The sequence below is a fragment of the Cinclus cinclus genome, chromosome 2, assembly GCF_963662255.1.
Source record: "Cinclus cinclus chromosome 2, bCinCin1.1, whole genome shotgun sequence".
NCBI lineage: Eukaryota > Metazoa > Chordata > Aves > Passeriformes > Cinclidae > Cinclus > Cinclus cinclus.
Window position 1 is genome coordinate 14,748,940 of NC_085047.1, and position 14,310 is coordinate 14,763,249.

Here is a 14,310-nt window from a genome sequence, read left to right on the forward strand (position 1 = left end):
AGAGGTTTTTGTAAGGAAAATGAGCATTTCAATATTGGAATAGAGCAATAGGGCACCTGAAAATGCAAAAAAGCTGAGGGATTGGAACAGATAGGTAGTAGCAAGTGCTCATAAGATTTAGATGATGCTGTTGTATTATTAGAATGACTAGTAAAGTAGAGACATTGAGACAATCCAAATTTTCTGGTAACATCCAAGCTGGTTCCTGGGAGAAGAGGTAAAGTAGGGAGATGCACCTGTAGTATGGTTAGATATCAAAAAGTGGCCTTTCAGGCTGAAGTAGTTTATGGTTTTGTTACTTGCCAGTCTAGGAAGCCTTCACATAATTCCATTTCTAAGTCAATTGTCTTGGTTTCTTTTCCCCCTTTTCCTTAACAAGACCTAAGTCATGGACATCAGGTAGTGTTGTTTGAATCACGTGATACAGAGATTTTCTGAAATGTATTAGGCATAAAGAATAAATGGAATGATTCTCTGTGTTCAGTGAAATGTTGTTGAAATGATGGCTCAGGGGTATTTGCAGAAGTTAATGTTCTTATAGCACTTGTCTTCAGACTCAATAAATAATGGTTTGGGGGATGAAAAGTTATCTGGGGAAGCTTGTCAACAGGGAATCAGTAATATTTGTAGAGACTGACTAAAATATTTTTCAGCTCTGCTTTTTCATTGCCACTGCACACTGTTTCTTATTTCATTTATATTCCAGTTGTATCTCTAGCTGAGTCTTCAAAACAAGAACAATCCACACACAGTTACTACTTGCTTTCCTGTTGTGTTTAAATTCTGGGCCACCTTTCTAATGGGTTAGAAGGGAGGGGAAAACAGTGCTACAGAGACTTTGCCCAGTTGCTGAAAGACATTTGCTTTCTAATATAAGTAGCTGTTGGGAGGACTGCTTTTTGTGAGAGAAGAATGAAGTGATGCCTGTATAAGCACTTGCACATATTTAAAGTTTATTCAAAGCTTTTGAAAGCTATGTGAACAGAGAAAGAGGAGGGGGACAGCCACTTCTTCTATGTACAGACTTTCAGGTGCAGAACATATTTACTGAGCTAACCCTGTCTCAAGGCGCACTATTTAAACAGTATATTCAGTGTAGATACTAGTAACTTCAACACCATCAGTTTTGAAATGGGAAAAGTTTTCTACTGATTTATGTTGCTGTTTAAGCTGCAATCCTGCATCTGTATGCTGTATTTGAAACCTCTGTACCTTTTTGGACACCTGGTGAAATCTTGCATGTAAAAAATATCTGATTATTTTAGATTCCCAGTTGTGTTGACTGAAGGGTAGACAGTTCATTCTTAAGCTGCCTCTGCTGGGGGATGGGATGCACGTGCTGGCTGGACACATAGTCTACAAGAAAATTTTGTGGATAAATGGGACAAGAGGCCTTGTTATAAAATTAGACTGTTTAAATAGAAGATGTGTAGACTTGGCTATGAAGAGCTGCATTACATATCTGTGAACTCTGAAGTGGATAATCTTTCCTGTATAAGAGTAATTAGTTTTGTCCTGTAAAGAATCTATTCCATTTCTTCCCTAAAACAATACCTGGCACTTATAAACATAAACAATCAAAACTTACAAGCTTATTTTTCAAAGGTTCTTTCTTATTTTTTCAAGGCTGTTTCAGCAAAACTGTTGAACTTTGACTGAGGTGGTGACGAGTTTCTCTTTGGGAAGAGAAATGCTGGTAGTAATGTATTATTCAACAACCCATCTTGTTCTCTTTCCTGATTTCTTGGCCACTCATAGCTCTGCTGATGCTCTGTACCATCCAGACTCATTGCAATACATTCAGCCTGCAACAGCAGTGGGAATAAATCTGCAAATGTACCTAGATCCTCTTATTAAAACAAAATTGTTCTGTGAACTTAGAGCTGAACTCTGAAGAACTTATTTTATGTTTGGGTTCCTTGTGATCACAGTGTTTATGCTGATGTGCATCTGCCTGAATAAGCTGTTTCCAGTATTGTCCTTGGACTGCTCTTCAGTCAAAGTGGTATTATTTGTCTTAATATTATCAGGACCAGGGCAATGATTATCCCCCTGTCCTGGGTGCTGGTGAGGCCACACCTCAACTTCTATGTCCAGTTCTGGGCCTTCACTGCAAGAAAGACAGGGAACTGCTGGAGCATGTCCAGAGAAGAGCAACAGAACTTGGGAAGGGTCTGGAGCACAAGTCTGATGAGGAGCAGCTGAGGAAGCTGGGAATTTTCACCCTGGAGGAAAGGAGGTTCAGGGGGCAATTTATCACTCTATACAGCTCCCTGAAAGGAGGGTGTAGGAGGGTGGGATCAGGCTCTTCTCCCAAGGAACAAGTGACAGGACAATGAGAAATGGCCTCAAGTTGTGTCAGGGAACATTCAGGTTGGACATTGGGAAGGAATTCTTCTTGAGAAGAGATGTCAAGCATTGGAATGGGATGCCCAGGGAGGTGGTGGAGTCCACTGTCTGTAGGTGCCCAAAGAATGACTGGACATGGCACTCAGTGCTCTGGTCTGAGAGACAAGGTAAGGATGGGTCACAGGTTGGACTTGATGTCTTGGAGGTCTTTTCCAACCTTAATGATTCTGACTTCTAAAGGAAACTTTAAGCAATAATTTTGTCACACAAGTTTCTAGAGCATGAATATGCCATGAGCAGTTCATTATAAAGGGAATACAGGCAGAACTAGGCAAAGTAGATGATCAAGTAATAGCTTAAAGCAGCATATATGCTTGTATGGCAGGCATAGCTTAATAAAATATGTTGATCTATTGACTCTAACAAATATTCTAGAAATGTAATATTGATTTCTTCTAATCAACCTTCTCCTTTGAGTGTGAAAAACATCTGTTTATTCTAGCTTCTCTAGGCATGTGTTAACCTTCATGGAATTAGAGTGGCTTCAGTTTTGTTCAAATGTGCCAGAAGATGTTTCTACGTAATTTGGTATTGAACAATTAAATTGATGATATTATATGTGTTATAGAGATATTGCAGACAGCCGTTTTAATCATCTGACTTTTAAGCACAGAAGTTGTGCTGGAGATAGTAGTAACCCAGGGGACAGAATCCTTAATTATATATGGTTTACGCTAAAAAAAAATAAATCATGGCTTTAAAAATATTTTTTTGTGTTTTTACAGAATTGCAGGATTGCTGACATCTTTTTTTTTGTTTCATTTTTGTCTCAGTTTGAGACAATTTAAAGGAGAATACCATTGAATGAGTTGCCTCCTCTGAGTTCCTACAATCCCTTTCCAGCAATGGGAAATGAATACTAATAGATGAAAATGAAAAAAAAAAAAAATGCACAGCAGTTTATTAACAAACAGAATGCCCACAAGGAAAGAAAAGAAGTAAATAACTTCTAGGTATCAAACTGCTAGACTTCACCCCCCACACACTGGAACAAAGACCCAAAATGCCAGAGATTACTCGGTCTCAACACGTAATGCAAGATGGCATCATCTTCCCTCTTGGGAAGGCAGGAGTTTTGGCAGAGCAGCTCCAGCAGCAGATGGAGGCCTGGTGGCTCACCTGGCATCAACCTTCTCCCCACGACAAAGTACAGCAGTTAGATCAGCTGGGCTGGAGCCTTTTAGGTGTGTTTTCTTCCCAGTTCGGCGTGGTTCTCAGTGGTTTGTGTTGGAGTGGGGCAGCTCTGCTCCTGCTGGCACAATGTCCATGGGCTCCCTCAAGGAGCTGCTCGGTTTGCCTTAAGGTAGCCCAAAGACCACTACTGCAGCTTCTCCGAGCCAAGGAAAGGAAAAGCTTTTTCCTGGGCCGACAACCAAACCAGCCCAGCAAAACCCACGCTGCACAGAGCTATGAAAAACCTGGGCAGGGAGCTTTTAAAAATGCTCGTGCAAAAGTAAAACTCTTCATCTTCCGGGTCCCCCGCATACTCCAGGTCTTGGGGTACAGGATTTTAAAGATACAATACCATTTTTGAGCACAGAGCAGAGGATTGTGGAATATACTAGCATAATAAATCACTCTAAGCCAATTTTTGCAACAGTGAAACAGCTTAGTGTAAGTACCTGCAGACAAGATCATCAAATTCCATTATATGAAGGAGCAAACCCCTGAACTGCGAATATTGGCTCATGTATTGAGCTTTCCCTTCTTCTGATTCAAAGCTTCACAATGTTTCATCAGGGAAATACTCTTGAGGATGTGGCTCCTGAAACATCTTTCCTGTGGAAAGTTGTGATGATCACTGAGTTAAAATTTATGGTTGATTTTTAAAATAGATAAGGTATATAGAGTTTGTTTATTCTTGTTTCCTGTGTAACTTTACAGTGTTGTTCTAATGTTTTCTAATCTGAATACCTGGATGTTGCTTTGCTTGTGTAGCTTTTAATGTGATGAAGACTGTAGTATTTTGTAGTTGGGTTTTTTAAATTTTCTTCGTCCCCTTTAAGGAAAACTTGGCACTTCTTATACTGTGACCTATTGTTCTTAGCTCTACCTTCCGGAGGATTTCTTCTAATTAACCTTCTCCTTTGAGTGTGAAAAACATCTGTTTTCTGTAGCTTCTCTTGGCAAGTGTTAGCTTTAATGGAATTAGAGTGCCTTCAGTCTCGTTCAAATGTGCCAGAAGATGTTTCTATAAAATTTGGTATTAAACAACTAAATTATCTATTAGAGGTCTGTAGAATTAAAGTTAAAAATATGCATTCATACTATAAACTACAATGTTGATTGAAGGTACTTGTCATCAAACATGACTGTTAGTTGCATCTGTCAGAAAGGGATTATTAAGCAACCTTGGCAATGTAAAAATTTGTAAACGAAAATGGAATGAGCAATTTGGCTATTGCATTTGGACTGTTAGGAAGAGCTCACCATATGCTTTTAGCTGTGAGAACTGGTCATCATGTTCCCTGCTCATATTAGCAAAGAACCTGGTCTTAAGTCTGGAGGACAAAACGTTTCAAAACTAAGTTCAGTGCTGTCTATCGCTCAATAGGATGCAATCCTAAACTTCATGGTTCAAGTGACATTTACACAAGTGAAGCCACCACCCCCAGTTACTGGAAATATCTCAGAAATCCTAAATTCATAAAGCATTGCACAAGACCCCTGCTGAATATTTAAAGATCATCCTACCAGTGTTGGAAAGACTTTTTTGACTTTTTTTTTTTTTTATGAGCATGCTAAGTAGAATGAAGTCATGGTAGTGCGTCCCAAAGTCAGCAAAATTTGAGAAAAAGCATATGTAAAGCTCTTTTTAAAAACTCACCTCAAGGAGTTACGTGCCTTACATATAGAAGTGTATTCTAGGTCAATGTTTGCTTCAGGGAGAATGGGGTTTTTAAAAATTTGAAGTATTTCAGATGTTTTATCTCTTTCATTGGGGGGACATTGTGGGCTATAAGGTGACAATGCTGACTTGGTTTTGGTCATTATGCTTTGCTGCAAATGAGACATTCGTCTGTGGCAAAATTACCTCTCCTGCCTGCTGAGACATTTGCTGTGCACAATTCTGGTTAGTTATCTACTCCTATACCTTTAGAAGCCAGAACTTAATACAGTGTTGTATGTACTCATCCTCTGCAGTGTGTTTTGTAGAAATATCGAGATTAATCAAAAAAGTGCTGAGAAGACCCATTTGAGAGGGACTGGGAATGGCAGACAAATTGAAACTGGATGACCTTTATGGTTTTTTTAAACCCAAATCATTACATGATTCTGTGATGCACAAGAAATTTGGTTCCAGCTTAAATTAATAGAATTAACTATAGGCTGAGACATTTCCTCACTTTACCAATGTATTTACTTAGAAAAAGTTTAAATTTTACTGTCAAGTTGTTATTCCTAAGCATCTGGAAACATGCTCCAACAGTAAGGGAACTTGACTTCACTGCTTCCAAATGAGCAAGGACTCCAATTTCATATGGAGTTCACTGGAATTGTAACTAATACTGGTTGATACACTTTGAAAGTAAACTAAATCTGTTTTCAGGATTTTAAGATAAATAATGGGTGTATTTATAGGTTTATAAATGAGGTGACTTCATGAAAGTGTTTATTCTTTCCAAATTGTTTGGCGATTCCAGCAAAAGTCACTTGAAGGTTGTAGGAGACTTCAAAGATCTTGGTCACAAATTGTGGGCCAGAATGGTTGTGTCCTTTTGGGCAGTGGTGGGGTATTATTTATTTCTTCTGGTTTCCCAACTCTCTTGTGTTTCAGAGCTGATTTTACAGTTGATGTAAATCAATCTTGGTGCTATTGACTTCAGAGGAACGTGCTGGTTTGCACTGGGTACCAAGCTTTGTTTTGCAAATTTAATAACATTACGCAGTTTCTCTAGGTGTTTGCATAGGCAAGTGTTTCTGCTGGATTGTTACCCCTAGAAATGCAAAGGGGAATTTGTTTGTTCAGCTCTGCACTGTGTGGAATGAGGGGGGTGGGACAGCAGTGGTAAGGGGCTTGTACACCAATGGCCTATTCACTTAGTCTTTTGAAACATGATGGCACTAGACACATGTCCTCAGCATCTCAATGCATCTTAAAATAGGCAACAGCTGAAGCAGCTATAGGCTCTCATTGCATTTACAAGCTGTCTTTGAGCTGCCAATGAGTTGCTGTAGAAACCATTGCTGAGCAGGACCAGGAGATGGCTGGAAAATAGGCTTTTTCTGAGAGCCTGACTAGTTTAAACCCCCATCCCCCATTTGCAGAAGCTCCCTCTGAATTGCCATGGAGACAAGAGGAGGAAGTACTGGTGTTTTGAGACTTGTGAAAGTGTGAGCTATAAATATTTATTTGGCTAACAGCATATGTTTTCTGTGATGTCTCTGTTGGAATAAACTCCATGCTACATTGAACCTTTGCAAGTTGCACATTCTGTGCATTCAAACCCTTCCTCTCTTCTGTGTCAGTAGAAAAGGAGGCAATATAAACATTGAAGGGAATTAAATTTTGCATTTTGATTAATTATAAAACATTAAATTATAATTTTTCCTTAGCCTTTCTCCCTGTCATGCAGTACTCTTTCAGTGTTGGGGACTACTGAAAGCACTTAGGAAGCTGTTGAGTTTATCTAAAACTGTGCTTTTGTGTTCAGTTTTTCAGAAAGGCTGACCTAAATAATCTCTTGCTCTCTTGCCCTGTGCCACTTGATTTTTTTTTTTCCTTTCCACTTTTTTCTCTAGAAGCACTTCAAATTTTATGTTTCCAGAGTAAACTGTCCTTGGGGCTCTGAAATGAAATTAATCATTAACGTGACATTAAATTCTTAGGACTCAGACTGATAACTTTAGATAATTGGCTCTGAAAACTTGAGTCTTTTGTTACTTTTACTTTCAGGATTTTTTTTTTTTCTTAACTTGAAAGTTAAGAATAAAGACACCGTGACGGATGTGCTGGCTTTCCAGATTTCACTAAACAGTACCCACAAAGCTGAGGATTAAGTCATTCTTAGGTTGGCATTATAAATAAAAATCTCTTGCTTGGTCTGCTCTGTAGTTGTGGCATTTACCACAGGAGCTTCTTGTCCCTGTGAGACTCAAATCATCCAACACCAGCTTTTACTTCAGGTAGAATTCCTGCTCATAGTCAGTTTCTGGAAAATAACTCCTTTAAAAACTCTCTTTAAATAACTCCTAGCTGAATGAAAATGCTGTTCTGCATTCTGTTTCTCATATGATTTCCACTATAAACACAGTTACTGAAGCTGCTTAAAACCTACTTTCTGTAAAGATGAGTGGAAAGGATTATTTTTCAGTTTATGCTATATTTAAGTAAAAATAATAGGTTTTGTATTAGGCTCTGGATATGTAATTAGTAAATCTACATGTAGTTCTTGTTCATTTTCCAGTTGTGTCCAGATTATTAGCTGTTTTTTTTTTTTAAGGGGGAAAAGGGAGAGAAAACTGTTCAACAAAGGCTTTGCCAGTTGTCAAAGAATGCAGTGGCTTTGTAACTTACATAGCTGTTGTGAGAATGCACTGATTTTTTTTGAGAAAATAATAAAATTATGTCTCTAGAAGCATCTAAATATCTTTAAAGTTCGTTCAAAGCTTTTGAAAGCTATGTGAACAGAGAAAGAGGAGGGGGACAGCCAGTTCTTGTATATATAGACTTTCATGTGCAGAACATTTTTCCTGAGTTAATCCTATTTTCCAGGCATGCTACTTAAACTAGTATGTCCAGTATAGATATGTTAGTAACTTAAATACCTTCACTTTTTAATTGGACTAATCATCTAAAAACAGGAAAAAAATATCTACTGCACCCTGTTGCAACAGAGGAAATCTATTTCAAACTGAGCGCCCATTTAAAATCTGTCAGTTTAACTTAAGTTTTGGTTGGTTGTGGTTGGGGGTTTTTGGTTGGTTTGCTTTGGGATTTTGGTTTCTTTTTCCTCTGAAACTAGTACTTGACCAGGGAGAACCTCCCCTAAAGTGCATTTTAGGGTGGCACCTTGCTTTGTTGCTGCAGAAGACCTGCAGGCAGGAGACGTTAGAACTTGATGGGTTTGTCTTATTTGAGTATCTGTAGATATATATATATTTTTTTAATAATTTGACTGCTTTTGTTCTTGAGCTGTTTTATTAAAAAAGGTGAAGAGCGTTTGCTGACTTCCCAGCAAAACCTTTAAATTTTGTGTCATATACCTAATTGACCTATCATCCAGATGCTGGCTTCATTGTCAGTCTCAAATGTATACCTCTGCTCGGGAGAGCAGCTGGAGTGGTGGATTAGACAAGGCAGAAAGTTGGGCAGAGAGGAACTTAATGAGGTTCAGAAAAGGCAAGTATAGAGTCCCACGTACTAGTAAAGGTTGATCTGCTGGGAAGCAGCTGTGTGGAAAGGACCTGGGGGTCTTGGTGGAGAACAAACTGTTCCTGTTGTGCCCTTAGAGCCTGTTATGCCTGTGGTCTCTGCCCCCTTTACAAGTCCAAGTTGCATGTGGCACATGTTGAGGCTCCCTGGACATGTACAGCCCCTGTAGTAATTCTTCATCCCGTGTCAGAAAATGGGTTTATAACATAAAACCTGGACAAAGTCGAGGTATAAATAAAAATTTAAATTGCATCCTCACTGAAGGCCAATGGGATCCTGGTGTGTATTTGGAAGATCATTGCCAGCAAATCAAAGGAGGTGATCCTGCCCCTCTGGTCAGCCGTGGGGAGACACCTCTGGAGTGCTATGTCCAGTTTTGGGCTCCTCTGGACAAGAGAGGCATGGAGTTCCTGGAGTGGGTCCAGTGGAGGTTACAGAGATGATTAAAGGACTGGAGCATCTCTCTTAAGAGGAAAAGCTGAGGGAGCTGGGGCTGTTCAGCCTCAAGAAGAGACAGCTGAGAGAGAACCTCATCAATGTCTGTCAGTGCCTGCAGGGAGGGGTCAGAGCATGGACCAGGCTCTGCTCTGTGGTGCCCAGCAATGGGACAAGAGGCAAGGGGCAGAAATGGATGAACCTGAACAGGAGGAAGAACTTTACCTGTGCAGTGACCAAGAACTGGAACAGATCACCTGGAGACAACATGGAGTCTCCCTCACTTGAGGTATTTCAGAACCATCTGGATGCAATCCTGTGCCATGTGCTTTGGGATGATCCTGCTTGGGCAGGGAGGTTGAAACAGGTGATCCACTGTGGTCCCTTCCAACTTGACCCATCCTGGGATTCTATGAATGCATGCAAATATACAAATATCTTTAAAGGGTATGTCAAGAGCATGGGACTCTTTTAAGTGGTGTCTGGAGACAGGACAAAGGGCAGAGGGCACAAACTGGAAAACAGGCAGCTTCATCTGAATAAGGAAAAACTGGTTTATTGTGAAGGTGACAGAACACAAGCACAGATTGCCCAGAGAGACTGAAGTCTTCTTCTCTGGAGATATTCCAAACTCTGCTACCTATTCTAGGTGACTGAGGTAGCAGAGGATTTGGACTAGATGAGCTCCAAATGTCTCTTCTGTCAGGAAAATTCCACAAATACCAGAGGTTTATGTCCAAAAAGGAGACAGAAGTCTTTCAACTTTATTTGAATAAATGAAGAGAGTCCACCAAGGCACAGGCCCATGGGGTTTCCTCTCTCCAGGTTTCAGAGGGCACAGCCTCCTTTTATCCTAAACTCCCAGCCACATGTTGCCCTCCTCCTTTCCCCATTGCCTGAGGTATTAGGAAGGTGCAGCCTTCCCATATTACTTGTCACATATTCCTCCCTTGATGCTGTTGTTTTACACCAAAGTTCAGAAACTCAGGCTTGTGCCTCAAGATAAGGACTCCCTTTTCTGTTTCAGGAGCCAAGGTGTCAGGGCTCTGCAACAAACCTGCTGCCCAAAATTAGTAGAGACATTAACACTCATTTCAAAGATGGAACACCCATACCTTCACCCATCCAGTTGTTTATAAAGACATTAGCTTTCGTCTCACTTCCAATCCCAACCGTTCTGTGCTTTACTCCATTCTGTACGGTTCTGAGCCTGGGCTAGAAGCAGGTAAACTGCTTTTGGAGAATTTATTTTGGTTTTGCTGGGGATGGGGCAAAGTCAGTTTCGTGTGTGTCAGCTGTAAAGATGGAATTTTAATTTTGTAGTAGTTACTCTTCCAAAAGAGAAGCCAAAGCAAATAGTGGATTTAACTGTTTGCGTCCTTCTGCCCCTGGTCTTTCCTTCTTCCAAAAACCTAGTCCATTTTACCATGAATAAAAAAAATCTGTCAGGAATTAGGTGAGGTCTTGTACAAATAAGGGGAGGGAAAGCTCTCTACAGCAAAACATGCTGTATTTAAGTCATGCAGTTTTGAAACGTGACTGCTGACACCTGTCACATAAGTAATGGTGTAGCTGAGAAGCTCTTCAAGTTCCTTTTGTGGTTTAGACCCCTTTAGCTGTCCAGCCAGAACCTGTGCCTTCTCACTTAGGCTAACATCCTTTATGCAGTACACCATGCTTATTAAATACAAACTTGCTCCTCACATCTGGCTTGAGATTGGCTTATTGTTCTTGCCCTGCAGACCCTCCATTCACACTCCTTGATTTGTTTTCTGTGGCTGAATATATGCGAGGGTTTTATTTGTGAATCAGATAACCTCTGCCCAAAGTAAATCTTGTTCTATTACTATTCTTTCAGATTCAAGAAATTTTGTAACTTAAGGTAACTGAGTGACTGAAATTGAGTTTCTTTTGCCTATTTCGTCTCCCCCCCATTGATGTGGGATAACTTCCTCAAGCTCTTTTTCAAAATTTGAGGTCTTAATGCCATGTTTATGTTGTTAATTTAATCACAGGGTCACAGAACGGTTTGGATTGAAAGGACCTTGTTGGAGACCAAAATGTTATGGTTTATGGCTTAAATATCTTTATGAAGGACTTTTGCCTATTATAGCAAAGGTGTATAACAACACTGTACCATCAAAGGCCAACCTGGATGGACCTCCTGCCTGAAACCTGAAGTGTAAAGGAAATATATATATACATATCTTTCCACCTAATGCAAATTGGAATAAAATGACATTATTATTTTAAGTATCTGGAAGAGCATCCATGACAGGGCCCAGCCCAGCACCTTTGGGGTGGAGGCTACAGCCCCAGGTTTTTCTGCTGCCAGGCTCACACAGTTCCCTGTACCAAACGAGGGAAGGAAAGGTGGCACAGTCTCTGGCCAGATGCAGTGAACACCCATCCTCCACTGGGCAGACTGGTCCAGCTGTGGGGCCTCCCACCCCTGGAAGGACACATCTGTGTGAGGGACAACAGAGGGGGTGTCATGGCCCTTTTTTATCAAAGGCTCCCCAAAGGGGTCCCCAGACCCTGCACCAGAGCACTGCATCTGATATTACATGGTGTAACAGATCCACAGCCTTGCAAGGGACAGTGTTTAACTGGTCCCCCCCAGGGAGGTACCTGTGTGCTCCCACCTGCACAAATGGATATTAATCCATGGGATTCTCTGCTTTTCGGTGGGGGAGACTCACCACCAAGAAGACCAGATAGAGGGAAAAAATGGGATGTCATTGTTAATATTGGTCACTCTCTCTGTCCTCCACATTTCCCTTCCCTCCCTTCTCTCCCTAAATCACCAGTTTCAGAGGTGAGCTAAGGGCTTTGGGTAGCTCAGGAGACTCCAGCAGAGGCTGTGAATACTCCCAGTCTCTCTCCAGCATGCTTGCTGGATGTTGGCATTCACCAAGCAGAACTGATGGAAGGGGAAGGCTGCTTAACATGGACCCTGACAGGAGCAAGGATGGGGAAGAGTGGTGGGTCTAAGCCCTGGATGCCTGTCAACAACTATCAGAGTTAACATGGTCCAGCCTGCTGATGCCACTGTAAGCAGGGTTGGTAGACTTTGAGTTGTAGCCACCAGATCTTGGACTACTAAGAAGAATGGGAGTTTCTAGTTAGGGTGTTTTTTGATAATTCATAACTAATCCTGTGCAAAGGTTGGCAGTTTTCTTTCCCCTTTTATGGGGCTACTTCTGCTAGGAAATATGGCAGAAAGGGAGCCAAACCAGGTGTGCTTAAATGGTGTGACAATGGCAAAACTCTGGGGATCACCTGAGTGCCTTGTGGTAGGTAGTTCCATGGCTTAGAAGTTTGTATCTGCACACCTAATCGTGTCACTGAGGCTTTACCCTGAAGTGGTCACGTCTGAAGGATGCTAACACCAAACAGATGTCTGGTTTCCTGTTCTCTTTCAGGGGCTTCAGAAAGAGAATTGGCTTTATTCTTGAGATGTTGGACTTCCTAAATTTACAGTATCCTCAGAAACCCTTTGTTAAACTTTGCATTAGACCACCTGTTGTTTAGAACTTGGCAAAACAAATTCAGGACGGCTTTTTCTCTTGTACTTATAACTTTGTTTTGATTCTGTTCTCATGTAATTTCCTCCAGGCACAGTTTCTTTTGATTTGATTTGACTAATATATTTTCCCTTAATGATTCATCCAGCTAGCAGTTTCAGTTTACATCTGTGAGTGTTTATTAAAAGGAAAGTGTGTTTTTCTGGAGTTTATTTCTAAACAAGCATAGTTAAGCAGCTTTTTTTTTTTTTTCCTGGTCTTTAAAAGGCAGCCTGAATAAAAGGTTAACTGGTACAGTAATATGACATCTTTTCACTATTGCTTTTTATGTGGTGAATTAAAATCTGAAGATGAAGATTTGGATTCTGAATGTTTGGTGAAGGCATTTCTTGAAGGACATCTAAGGGAAGAGATGCTCTAGCTTTTCTCTTTCTGCTTGATCAGAATATGTAATGGTTTTAATATAGTCAGCTGTCTCTGCACCACCTTACATTACTGTTTGAACTCTACGGCTTCTTGAAAAGGGTCATGTGTATGTATGAGGAGGAGGGCTGTGTGTATGTTGAACTTCTCTCTCCCTTTCTCCCCCTCTTTCTCATATTTTTACTTAATTGTATTGTATAATAAAATCTTCATGCATTCTAACTGTCCTAGTTTGAAAGACAGGTGTTTGCTAAGGAAAGCAGAAGCTTCCTTTTGGACTGAAAAAAAAATGTGATCCTTCCTTCCTTCCTGGAATCCTTCCTTCCTTTTCCTGGAATCCTTCCTTCCTTTTCCTGGAATCCTTCCTTTTCCTTCCTTTTCCTTCCTTCCTTTTCCTTCCTTCCTTTTCCTTCCTTCCTTTTCCTTCCTTCCTTTTCCTTCCTTCCTTTTCCCTCCTTCCTTTTCCCTCCTTCCTTTTCCTTCCTTCCTTTTCCTTCCTTCCTTCCTTTTTCTTCCTTCCTTTTTCTTCCTTCCTTCCTTTTCCTTCCTTCCTTTTCCTTCCTTCCTTTTCCTTCTTTCCTTTTCCTTCTTTCCTTTTCCTTCTTTCCTTTTCCTTCTTTCCTTTTCCTTCTTTCCTTTTCCCTCCTTCCTTTTCCCTCCTTCCTTTTCCTTCCTTCCTTTTCCTTCCTTCCTTCCTTTTTCTTCCTTCCTTTTTCTTCCTTCCTTCCTTTTCCTTCCTTCCTTTTCCTTCCTTCCTTTTCCTTCTTTCCTTTTCCTTCTTTCCTTTTCCTTCCTTCCTTTTCCTTCCTTCCTTTTCCTTCCTTCCTTTTCCTTCCTTCCTTTTCCTTCCTTCCTTTTCCTTCCTTCCTTTTCCTTCCTTCCTTTTCCTTCCTTCCTTTTCCTTCCTTCCTTTTCCTTCCTTCCTTCCTTTTCCTTCCTTCCTTTTCCTTCCTTCCTTTTCCTTCCTTCCTTTTCCTTCCTTCCTTTTCCTTCCTTCCTTCCTTTTCCTTCCTTCCCCTTCCTTCCTTCCTTCCTTCCTTCCTTCCTTCCTTCCTTCCTTCCTTCCTTCCTTCCTTCCTTCCTTCCTTCCTTCCTTCCTTCCTTCCTTCCTTCCTTTTCCTTCCTTCCTTCCTTTTCCTT